Raw genomic sequence first — 12,412 nt, 5'->3', positions numbered from 1 at the left:
CAATAAAACAAAGTATTTTTTTAAATTTATTTTTATTTTTATTTTTTAAATTTTTTAATTAACATATAATGTATTATTTGTTTCAGGGGTACAGGTCTGTGATTCATCAGTCTTACATAATTCATAGCGCTCACCATAGTACGTGCCCTCCCCAATGTCCACCACCCAGCCATCCCATACCTTCCATCCCCCTCCACTCCAGCAACCCTCAGTTTGTTTCCTGAGATTAAGAATCTCTTATGGTCTGTCTCCCTCTCCGGTTTTGTCTTGTTTCATTTTTCCCTCCCTTCCCCTATGATCCTCTGTCTTGTTTCTCAAATTCCTCCTATCAGTGAGCTCATATGATACTTGTCTTTCTCTGATTGACTTATTTCGCTTAGCATAATGCCCTCTAGTTCCATCCACATGGTCGCAAATGGCAAGATTTTCATTTTTTGATGGCTGCATAATATTCCATTGTATATATATACCACCTCTTCTTTATTCATTCATATGTTGATGGACATCTAGGCTCTTTCCACACTTTGGCTATTGTGGACATTGCTGCTATAAACATCGGGGTGCATGTACCCCTTCGGATCACGACATTTGTATCTTTGGGGTAAATACACAGTAGGGCAATTGCTGGGTCATAAGCTAGCTCTATTTTCAACTTTTTGAGGAACCTCCATACTGTTTTCCAGAGTAGCTGCACCAGCTTGCATTCCCACCAACAGTGAGGAGGGTTCCCCTTTTTCCACATCCTCACCAACATCTGTCGTTTCCTGACTTGTTAATTTTAGCTATTCTGACTGGTGTGAGGTGATATCTCACTGAGGTTTTGATTTGGATTTCCCTGATGCCAAGTGATGTTGAGCACTTTTTCATGTGTCTGTTGGCCATTTGGATGTCTTCTTTGCAGAAATGTCTGTTCATGTCTTCTGCCCATTTCTTGATTGGATTATTTGTTCTTTGGGTGTTGAGTTTGATAAGTTCTTTATAGATTTTGAATACTAGCCCTTTATCTGATATGTCATTTGCAAATATCTTCTCCCATTCTGTCAGTTGTCTTTTCCTTTTGTTGACTGTTTCCTTTGCTGTGCAAAAGCTTTTTATCTTGAAGTCCCAATAGTTAATTTTTGCCCTTGCTTCCCTTGTCTTTGGCGATGTTTCTAGGAAGAAGTTGCTGCAGCTGAGGTGGAAGAGGTTGCTGCCTGTGTTCTCCTCAAGGATTTTGTTGGATTCCTGTCTCACATTTAGGTCTTTCATCCATTTTGAGTCTATTTTTTTGTGTGGTGTAAGGAAATGGTCCAGTTTCATTCTGCATGTGGCTGTCCAATTTTCCCAACACCATTTGTTGAAAAGACTGTCTTTTTTCCATTGGACTTCTTTCCTTTGTTGAAGATTAGTTGACCATAGAGTTGAAGGTCCATTTCTGGGCTCTCTATTCTGTTCCATTGATCTATGTATCTGTTTTTGTGCCAGTACCATACTGTCTTGATGACTACAGCTTTGTAATAGAGCTTGAAGTCTGGAATTGTGATGCCACCAGCTTTGCTTTGCTTTTTCAACATTCCTCTGGCTATTCGGGGTCTTTTCTGGTTCCATACAAATTTTAGGATTATTTGTTCCATTTCTTTGAAAAAAGTTGATGATATTTTGATAGGGATTGCATTAAATGTGTAGATTGCTCTGGGTAGCATAGACATTTTCACAATATTTGTTCTTTCAATCCATGAGCATGGAACGTTTTTCTAAAATGAAGTTTTTTGATGTTAACCTTGATCCAGGCTTTGTCCCAGGTGCTGGGGATTCAGAATTGAGAAAAACAGTTATTAAGAGAGACGGGAGAGAAATATTTCTGACACAGTGAATCCTGGAAACAGCCAAGGACCCGTTAACCACAAGAAGGGGTATGGGGAGAGAGGAGGGGTGCAGGAGGAGATGTCCTTGAAATGAGTCTTGTGGAGTTTAAGGGAAGGATGAAGGAGTGGGGCAACACTTATAAGTCTGGGCGAAGAAGAACAGAGCTTAGGGGAGGAGCAGTGGTCTACCTGCCCTGAGTCTTGGGGTTGGTTAGAGATGAAGCTGGACGAGTATACCGGGGCCAAGCTAGAGTTTGGGCACAGAGGAGTTTGGGCACAAAGATTTTGAGAGTTTTTCAATGGTTTAGTTGACTTGGTCTAGGGGCCACCTGCTCTGCCAACCCAACCTGCCTGTTTCTTCCCAAATGGTCCCCACCTGAGTTCAAGCTACCAGTTGCTTAAGCCAGAAACCTAGGAGTCACCTTTGACTCCTCCTCTGTCCTCACTGCCATCCAGTTAATTATCAGGGCCTGCCTAATCCACCTCTTAAATATTCCCCAGGTTCATTTACTGCTATCCATCCCCATGGCCAGTCCCCTCGTCCACACTCGTTCTTCTCACTCCTGAATCCAGCTGGGGGCAGAGACTTGGTTTGTAGGTCTAGACACCGCCAAGCTTTCACCCAAGAGGAATCCTTCTAAAACGAATCTGCCCACATCTACTCTCCTACTGAAAACCCTTTTCATTGATCCATTCAACAAATATTGAGCATTTGTTACGTGTTAAATACTGAGGACACAACAATGAGCAAAACATAGAATTTAAAGTCTGTTGGTGGGGGGATGCCTGGGTGGTTCCATCAGTTAAGCATCCGACTCTTGATTTCGGCTCAGGTCATGATCAGGTCAGGGTTGTGAGATTGAGCCCCACGTTGGGCTCAGTGCTGGGCGGGAGCCTGCTTAAGATTTTCTCTCTCTCTCTCTCCCTTTGCCCCGCCCCCCACTCCCTCTTTAAAGAAAGAAATAGAGTCTATTGGGATGGCAGACATCAATCAAATGACCACCACACCAAAATAATACATAATTACAAACTGGAATATGTGCCATAGGAGGGCCTGCTAGAATGTTCCTCAAGGTACTTCATCTGAAGTTTGAATAGCTGTCACCCAGATCAGAGTCAAGGATAGGGTAAGAGTTTATGCGAAAAGGCCCCAAAGGTGCTTCTGAGTCTCAGTTTTCTCATCTGTATCATGGGGATATTTATAGTTGTGAGGATTAAATGAGTTAATATACGTAAAGTCCTTAGAACGGGTCTTAGGACATAATAAATTTCCCATAAGTGTTAGCTATAATAACAATAATTATTATTTATTTTTCTTTAGAGAGCCATTGAAGGTCTATCGGCAATGTTGTTAAATCATAAAGAAGCTTTTTTTTTTTTTTAAAGTAAGCTCCATGCCCAGCGTGGAGCCCAAGGCAGGGCCTGAACTTACAGCTCTGAGATCAAGACCTGAGCTGAGGTCAAGAGTTGGATGCTCAACCGACTGAGCCACCCATGTGCCCCACAAAGAAGCATTTTTTAAAGGTCACTCTTGCTGCAGTGAGGAGCATGGTTTGGAACAAGGAAAGAGCAGATTTGGGGAATTAATGAGGGCACTTTGCAGGGGCATTGAGAACTGTGGGGCATTTAAACCAAGGAGGCAGAGAGCATTTGGAGACATTTTGTGATTTTGGGGGGTGAAACGACTGGCCTTGGTGTTTGATTGGTGGTGGGAGACTGTAGGAGGTGGCAGGGGGCTCCCAACATCTTGACCCCAGCAGTAGGGCAGGTGGTGATGTTCTTCACCAGGTTGGGGAAGCCTGGAGGAGGACCGGGCCTGGGGGCAGTGCTCAGGCCAGTTGTGGATGTGTTCAGGCACAGGCACTGTGGGGAGTCCTGGATGTGGGGATGCAGAAGCAGCTGTTTGGGTCTGGAGCTCAGGGGAGAAATTGTGGCTGAAGACATAAAATTGAGATTGTTGGCAAATACCTGATAATTGGGCCTCAATCATCCCATCTGTAAAATGATAGGAGGAAGGAGATAGCTAGATGATTTTTAAGGTTTCTCCAACATGTGTAAGATTCCAATTGTTGAGATTGGTAGGCCTGCAGAGACAGGGAGAAAAAAATCCATGTGGCCTGAAAGATTTGGCCGAGGCTTCTTGGAGGCTATTTGTTATTCTTTAACCTATTTTTTACTGAGCAGCTACTATGAACCAAAGGCTCTGCCAGGGATGGAAGGGTGAATAAGACCCAGCCCTTGCCCTCAGGGAATTCAGTCTGAGGTGCAGAGATGGACAAAGCAAAGGGCAATTACAAAAATGTTACCCAAGTGCCTAAAGGCAAGCTTGGGAGACAAGAATGCTTCTAGAGGAACTGACATCCAAGACAAGACCTGAAAGTCAGGCAGAAGAAGCAAACTGTGTGGGGAATCTGGGCTGGAGAAGATTGGTTTTTTTTGTTTTGTTTTTTTCAGAGGAAGGGGGGAGGGGAAGAGGGATAGAGGGAGGGGGAGAGAGAGAGAATCCCAAGTAGGCTCCATGCCCAGCACAGAGCCTGCCACCAGGGCTCGATCTCACAACCCTGAGATCATGACCTGAGCAAAAATCAAGAGTCAGACGCTCAACTGACTGAGCCATCTAGGCACCCCTGGAGAAGATTGTTTATGTGGTTATTTTAAAGATTTTCATCCCTCTTGAATTTTTTGCTTTGGAGTCTACCCATGTGCCCTGAGAGTCTATTTCAGGTACAAAGGCCCAGATACTGGTAGTTGCATTTTATAGGCTGTGTTGAATTTGTCTTCTTCTTCTCCTTCTCTTCAATGCTCCACGTGGCCTCAACTCCACATGCTTTGCCAGGGCTTGGATGAAGGCAGGGCAAGAGAGGCACCTAGGGCACAAATTTAGGGAGGCATATCTCGGGGATATGCAACGTGCTCCTGGCCCTGCTTCCTGCTCACACCCCCACTCCAGTCCTTCTCGTGCTCACATCTTGCTGTCTACACACATGGCCCACCCCCATTGGCCTGGTGAAAGCTCACTCCTGCTCCAAGGCTCAACTCCTGGAAGTCTACTGCTCTTGCCACCCATCCCTGCCTCCTCCCATGGCCAAGGTGATCCTCTGTGCTCTAACAGCATGGTAAAGGCTGCATAGCGCAGACCAGACTTTGGCATCAGAGCCCTGCTGTGCTATTTATTATCTGTGAACTGCTCTCTGAGACGGTTTCCACTTGTGTAAAATGTGGTGCCGACTTCACAGGGGAGTTGTAAAGATTAAATGAGAAAATGTATGTAAAGTGATCAGCAGTGATTGGTACAGGGTACTCAGTAAGTGGTAGATATTATCAGTTTGTTTATACTTCTTCTAAAGCACTCATGTATTCCAATTATTCTCCTGCTTTTATCTTCACTATACCATAATTTCCTTGAGTCAGGGAGGAGGAGGGGAGGTAGGAGGAGGGAGATCTTTATGAATGACATTCAACAGGCACTAAGACATGTCTGCTGCACAAATAAAGGAAAGAAATGACAAATTCTATGGAAAAAATTCTGGAAAGGAAATCTGGAGCCTTGGGCTCTAGTCACATGGTCCCAGTGATGGCACAGTGCCTGCCCAACTTATATTCACTTGGAAGAAGAGCTGCCCAGACCACAAACCCTATTGGGCTCCTGCTTTAGACCACTTGGCCCCTTCAGCTTCTAGACTTGAACAAATGGGGCCAGCACCAGAGCCAAGGGTTACCATTTCATATATTCGCTGGTGACCTTTAACTAATGGCCTACCATAACAATCCGAGACAGGCCAATTAGAGGCTCTCTTGCAGCAAGGAACAGAAAGAAACTGTCAGGTAACAGAGAGAGCTGGAGTAGGGAGGTCAGAGACAAGTGAGCCTTGGCCAGTAGAACCATGTGCACGCCAAGATAAGAGGGAGCAGAGACCAAGAAGAAGCAGAAGCCGATTAGTAGGTAGAGGCAAAAGGAGCAGCCCTGTGCAGAGATGGGGGAGGGCATCAGGAGAGGGAGAATGAATAGAACAGTGAGTCCTAGAGCTGCCTTGTTCCTGCTGGCATTTCAGTTCCAGTCCTTACAAGAAAATCCTTTATATTTGAGCTAGTTTGGGTTGATTTCTGTACCTTGCAGCCCAATGAGCCTGATTCTACTTGTTATCCTGGTCAGTCTCTGCCCCTCTCAGCACCTCAGTTTGACTAGACCATCTCTATGGTCTTCTCCAGATCAATGTTTGCTTTGAATACCACGTAGAGAGAATGGATTTTAGGTTGTTGGCAACTGAGTTCAGTATTACAGAGCGCCATGACATCCTGGCTCCCAAAATAGCTTGGTAACTGGTTAACGAGCTGTGGAAGGATCCAACACACATCTGACTTTCAACCTGAGTCCAGCTGATACAGTCAGCCTCCACACCGCCCCCCCCCCCCAGGTCCATTGCATCCTTTGTTGGATCATAAAGGAACTGAGAAACCAGGGCTGGTGTTTCTCCAGTATCTTTGGCTGCTAAATGCCCTACCTACCCCCTTAACACTTTCCTGGACCCACCTCAGCATTTCAGAGGAGTCCAGTGCCAGGTCTGCTCCAAAGAAAGTGCCACTCCAGGAAGATTTTGAACAAAGAAAGTTTCCTTCTTTGGTGTTAAGATTTCCTGCCTTCCAGCTGTTTGGCTCTCAGCCTGGGCCCTGCCTCCATCTTTCTAAGCTAACAGCTATGTTGATAATAATACTTCCTTGCTTTTGTAGGGTGCTTTGTACTTTTCAGAGCATTTTCATGCTTGTCTTCGATACGCACGGAAACCTAGGGAAGATAGGCAAGAAGGGGAGTGTAGAGGATAATACCTATCTCCCATCCCATCCACCCCCTTAAAACTATTTATTTTAAAAGAACTTAAAATAGATGAAAATATTGAGACCGATCTTGATTAAGTGACTTACCCAAGATCACAGAGCAGGTAGATGACTGAGCTGAATCTAGAAAGTTCCCAATTGCGGATCACACTTAAGCAGGACTTGCCTAACACTGCCTTGCAAAACACTGCTGGCCATGGCAAGGGACCCCTGAGAGAAGTGGTGTTCTTGGCACTGCTGCCCTTTGGGGCCTCCAGGAATCATTCACAATCTTACCCCTCCAGTCTCTATGGAGACTTGGCTACCCCACAGTGGTTTGGGTAGCACCAGGAGCCCACAGAAGGTTAGCTGTAAGCATTTAGTAGCAGTGCTTTATATACTGGCAAAAATGAATGCTAGTGGAAGAGTCCGTTTTCTTGGTTTGGTTACAGAGCACTTTATGGAGGGTAAGACAGGAAAGGTTGAGAACCATAGGTCTACCCTTCTACCAGCACCTCTGAAAAAGAGGAAGCAGAGGTAATCATTCCTGCCCATCCTCCCTTCCTAAACTCTACTCTGCAGCAGGGACACCTTGTCTTGGCCCCTCTGTTTCGGGCCCCTTGCCAACTGCATTCATCGCTGCACTCCCACCTGGTCAAGATGAGCCTATCTCTCCCAATCGCAACATGGACTCAAGTTGTTCTGGGAGACAGCAGTTAAGTTCTAATCATTAGGGGTAAGTAAGGAAGCAATGGGAGTAGGAAGCTTCATCTGGGCTTTCTCCAGGGTCTGCCCTTGCTCCTTCCTCAGTGTGCCCTGGAGAGTATAGTGTGCTTTTCTTGTGGCAGTCACCCAGCCTGGCAACTCCAAACAGCACAACTGGGAAATTAGTCAAGGAAGTTGGCCTATCCCATGGCCCAGACGACAATATGTCAGCAGAGGTGAAGACAAGAAACCAGAAAATGTGCTTGGAAACCTGTTGGCTTGAAGGAGCAGAAGGGTAAGGTGAGGCAGACTAGAGATTTTTTTTTTTAAAGATTTTATTTCTTTATTTGACAGAGAGAGAGAGAGAGAGACAGCAAGAGCAGGAACACAAGCAGGGGGAGTAGGAGAGGGAGAAGCAGGCTTCCCGCGGAGCAGGGAGCCTGATGTGGGGCTCGATCCCAGGACCCTGGGATCATGACCTGAGCTGAAGGCAGACGCTTAACGACTGAGCCACCCAGGTGCCCCCAGATTAGAGATTAATACCTGCAGGAAGCTTCTACCACCCCTAGGCTTGGAAGATCAAATGGAAGGGTGTTATGGGGTCCAGAAGTACACTTGCTGCTGACACTATGGAAGCTTAGGTTTTTCCTTTTTTTCTTTAAAGATTTATTTATTTATTTGAAAGAGAGAGAACGAACCAAGCAGGGGGGAGGAGCAGACGGAGAGGGAGAATCAGACTCTCCACCGAGCAGGGAGCCCGATGCGGGACTCGATCCCAGGACCCTGAGATCATGACCTGAGCCAAAGGCAGACGCTTAACCCACTGAGCCACCCAGGTGCCCCAGGAGCTTAGTTTTTGAAATGATGCTGCTGGCAGAACTGCCAGAGGTCCCTGGAGCCTGCAGGTCCCCACTGCTGCCCCTCCAGTACCACCAACCCTGTTGGAGCCTGTGGGCAGTAACCCACCACTGCTGGAAACGCTGAATGTCCCTGAGCCCATCACCACCAGCTGTTGCCAGAGTCTCCAGTGGATGCAGAGAGAAAATGATTTTGCCTGTCCTGTTGCCGTGCCATCTCCAGCTTGCAATTTCTCACCTGTGCTTCCCATTCACTGAATCTGACAGGAAGCCAGCTGGCAAAGGGAGTCTGGGAAATGACCAGCATAAATGCTACTGAAACTTACCGCTCATTTTGGCCCGTTGGGGGTCATATGTATTAGACCTTAGTTGATTACCTCATTACTTTCCAGGATCCATGTGTTTCTAGGAAGCCGACTCCATGGGAGTAGAGCAGGGCTGAGATAGTCAACGGCGAGAATGATTGGTTCAGGATGGACATATGAACCAGCCAGTCCAATCAGAGGGAATCTCAGGATTTTTGCCGAGAAGGCTGGTACATGGACAGTCTCTTCCTTGCTAACCATGAATGAGGAAGCAGGCGAGCCTTGGGAGATGTTGGCTGTCATCTTGGGGCAATAGGGGAGCAGAAACCAGGCTGAAAGAGTAGACCTGATGACTAGGAGATTAATTTGGGGGCACATATGTAACCCACATGCTGTGTTCACTACTTAGGAAGCTCTGGCATAGTTGATCAGTCTCATGCCCTTTATAGTGCCTATTATCAACCACAAAGCAAGACCAATTTATGAGTATCATGGAAAAATCTGGAAGAGAAAGAAAGTTCTAGGAATCAGCCACTTTTCCCACGGTCACATCGTGGACCAGTGGCTTTTGAACATTTTTTATTGTACCCTCAATAAGAAATCAATTGTACAGTGTGACCAGGACACACATAGCTGTATAAATAACTTAAAGTTTCACAACAGTTTCTACAGTATTTACCCTGCAAAGTGCAATCAATTCAAATTTTCAATTCAATTCTATTCTATTTTTTAAAAAGATTTTATTTATTGGGCAACCCTGTTGGGACCCCTCTCACTCTTGAGAGACTTTTCTGTATCTTCACTTAATAAACGTCTATTGCTTTACTCAAAAAAAAAAAAAAGATTTATTTGAGAGAGAGAGAGAGGGAGAGAGGACACAAGCAGGCAGAGGGGCAGAGGGAGAGGGAGAAACAGACTCACTGCTGAGCAAGGAGCCCGACACGGGCTGAATCCCAGGACCCTGAGATCATGACCTGGCCTAAAGGGCAGATGCTTAACCGATTGAGCCACCCAGGCTCCCCTCTATTCCATTTTTAAATAAAACTGGTCACAAACTTCTAAATGATTTCATGACCTATTAATGGGTTATGGCCTGCAATCTGAAAAACATTGCCCTATACCATGCCATCATCAATTGCTGTAAAACTTAACTCTTGATTTTAAGCATCCTAACCTTTACTAACTTTCCTGCTTTTGTACGCATATTCCCTGTCTTCCTTTGCTATGAAGGAAAGTCACAGCGTCCCAGGTCTCAGAGGCCAGCCTCTCCCCAACCTGAGGTAGGGACACCAAGAACTTACCTCTGTAGATACTCTTTTGCATTGCCGATTTCTGCCTGTCTACTGGAATGTTCAGTTTATAAAATTGCTCGAGTCTCTCTTCTTAAAATCAAAACCAAACCAATAAATAAAAAGCTCCCTTTGACCTCATTTCAACTGCCACTTTAAGTCAACCCAGCATAGATATGGTTGAATGGGATAGGAATTAGAAGGGTGGCCTAGAGGTAAACTCAGTAGAAGGGATGAGGACCCTGTCAAGAAGACAAGTAGTGGGTGTGGAAGGGAGAAAAAAAGCATTGCAACTTACATGAACAGATAGAAATCAGAAGTGAATTTTGACACAAGAACTGCCTTCCTTAAACCCCTCTTTTGAGAATCCTACTCCCTGGCTCCCTTTTTGGTAAAGCCTGGAGTCTGGAGTCTTATAAGCTCAGGTTCAATACCAGCTTTGCCATTTCTAAGCTGGCTAATTTTGGATAAATTACATCTCTAAGTTTTCTCATCTGTAAAATTAGTCTAATAAAACCTACCTTATCAAGTTGGCTTAAGGACTAAATGAGATCAATATATTTTAGCTCTTATTATTATTAAGGCCTTCTCCCATCCTTATATAAAACCTTACCTCCTCCACCCACTAATAATAATTACCATAGTGACACTTGTTGAGAAATTCCTCTGTGCCAGGCAATATGGTAAGGACCTTACCAATAGTTTCCAAGCCAAGAAGGATTCCCTGGCACCTTCTTACTGTAGTTTTCTCTCTCTGATAATGCAATTAACAGAGTGTCCACTGTGCATCAGGGAGGGGAGTGAACTGGCTTACTTGCATTCATTCATTTTATAGATGTTAATTAAGCACCAACTATGGTGCCAGGAACTTACTAGGTGTTGGAGATACCAAGATGAACAAGGCCCTGAACCTTGAAGGACTCACAGTCTAGTCACACAGTAAGTGTTGTGTAACAAGGGGATGTATATGAGATGTTCATGCCTTGTGGCTTCCTTGGTCTAGGCAATCCCATCTTTGGCTTCAGACCTAATGACTCATAGTGATTGGTTCTGTTTTTCTGGCTTGACTTTGGAGCCTTGTTTTCAGGACATGCCTTTCGGTTCTCAGCTCCCCACAAGCCACCAGGATTAAGAGAAAATGTGTTCCTTATCTTTTTTTTTTTTTAAGATTTTATTTGTTTATTTGATAGAGAGAGATAGCGAGAGCAGGAACACAAGCAGGGGGAGTGGGAGAGGGAGAAGCAGGCTCCCCACCGACCAAGGAGCCCGACGCGGAACTCGATCCCAGGATACTGGGATCATGACCTGAGCTGAAGGCAGACGCTTAATGACTGAGCCACCCAGGTGCCCTTGTGTTCCTTATCTCTCCCTGCCTGGGATCCCCCTCCAGAGGGAAGAAAAATAGCAGATGTGCAAAAGACAGGTACACTGCTGGTCTGGCTTTCACCCCATCACACTTTTCACACTTTTCTGTCTTAATCCACTCAGTCTCCTAATTGTCAAATTCAACTGACTCTTTGTGCCTTTGCAGATCTTTTGCCCCTTTCTCTTTTTCTGGGACCACATACCATTTCCTGTTCTTTGTATCTTTCACCTCTACAGCTCAGAGGGGTTAAGTCACCTGTTCAATTTATACCACTAAGAAGTAGAGTTGGGACTTGAACCCAGAGTAGGCTGATTCCAAAGCATATGCTTTAGCTAACATTCCATACTGCCTTCCCAAGCAAACCAGTAGTCTAGATCTATGCTGTCCAATATGTAGTCATTAAATGCATATAGCTTATTTAAACTGAAATTAAAATAAAGTGAAATAAAAATTCAGTTTCTTAGTTGCACTACCTGTCTTCAAGTGCTAAACAGCTACCTGTGACTGGTGCCTACTATACTGAACAACGTAAATATAAAACATTTCCAGGATGCCTGGGTGGCTCAGTCAGTTAAGTGTCCAACTGATGATTTCGGCTCAGGTCATGATCTCAGGGTTGTGAGATCGAGCCCCACGTTGGGCTCTGCGCTCAGCAGGGAGTCTGCTTGTGATTCTCTCTCTCCCTCTGCCCCTCCCCCCACTCGCACACTCTCTCTCTAAAGTAAATAAATCTTTATTTATTTTTATTTATTTTTTTTTTTTTAAAGATTTTATTTATTTATTTGACAGGGAGAGACACAGCGAGAGAGGGAACACAAGCAGGGGGAGTGGGAGAGGGAGAAACAGGCTTCCCGTAGAGCAGGGAGCCCGATGCGGGGCTCGATCCCAGGATCCTGGGATCATGACCCGAGCCGAAGGCAGACGCCCAACGACTGAGCCACCCAGGCGCCCCAGTAAATAAATCTTTAAAAAAAAATAAAACATTTCCATCATTGCAGAAAGTTCTATGGAATAGTGTTGGTTTAGAAAAAGTGTAGGGTAGCATTGTGTTAGATTGCATTCTGCCCTCTGACTTCTTCTCTTTATCCTCTGTCCCCTTATTTATTCTCAGGGAGTGGGCAGCATTTCTTTCATCTGCCCAACTCTCTCCTCCTACTTTTCTGGGACGTGTTATTCTATCCCACACCTTGCTATCACACCGTTATCCACAGGGTCACAGTGAATACAGCCATGT

This window comes from Halichoerus grypus, chromosome 5 (genome assembly GCF_964656455.1).
Source record: "Halichoerus grypus chromosome 5, mHalGry1.hap1.1, whole genome shotgun sequence".
Lineage (NCBI taxonomy): Eukaryota > Metazoa > Chordata > Mammalia > Carnivora > Phocidae > Halichoerus > Halichoerus grypus.
The sequence above is the reverse complement of the archived record's forward strand: the minus strand, read 5'-3'. Positions refer to the sequence as shown.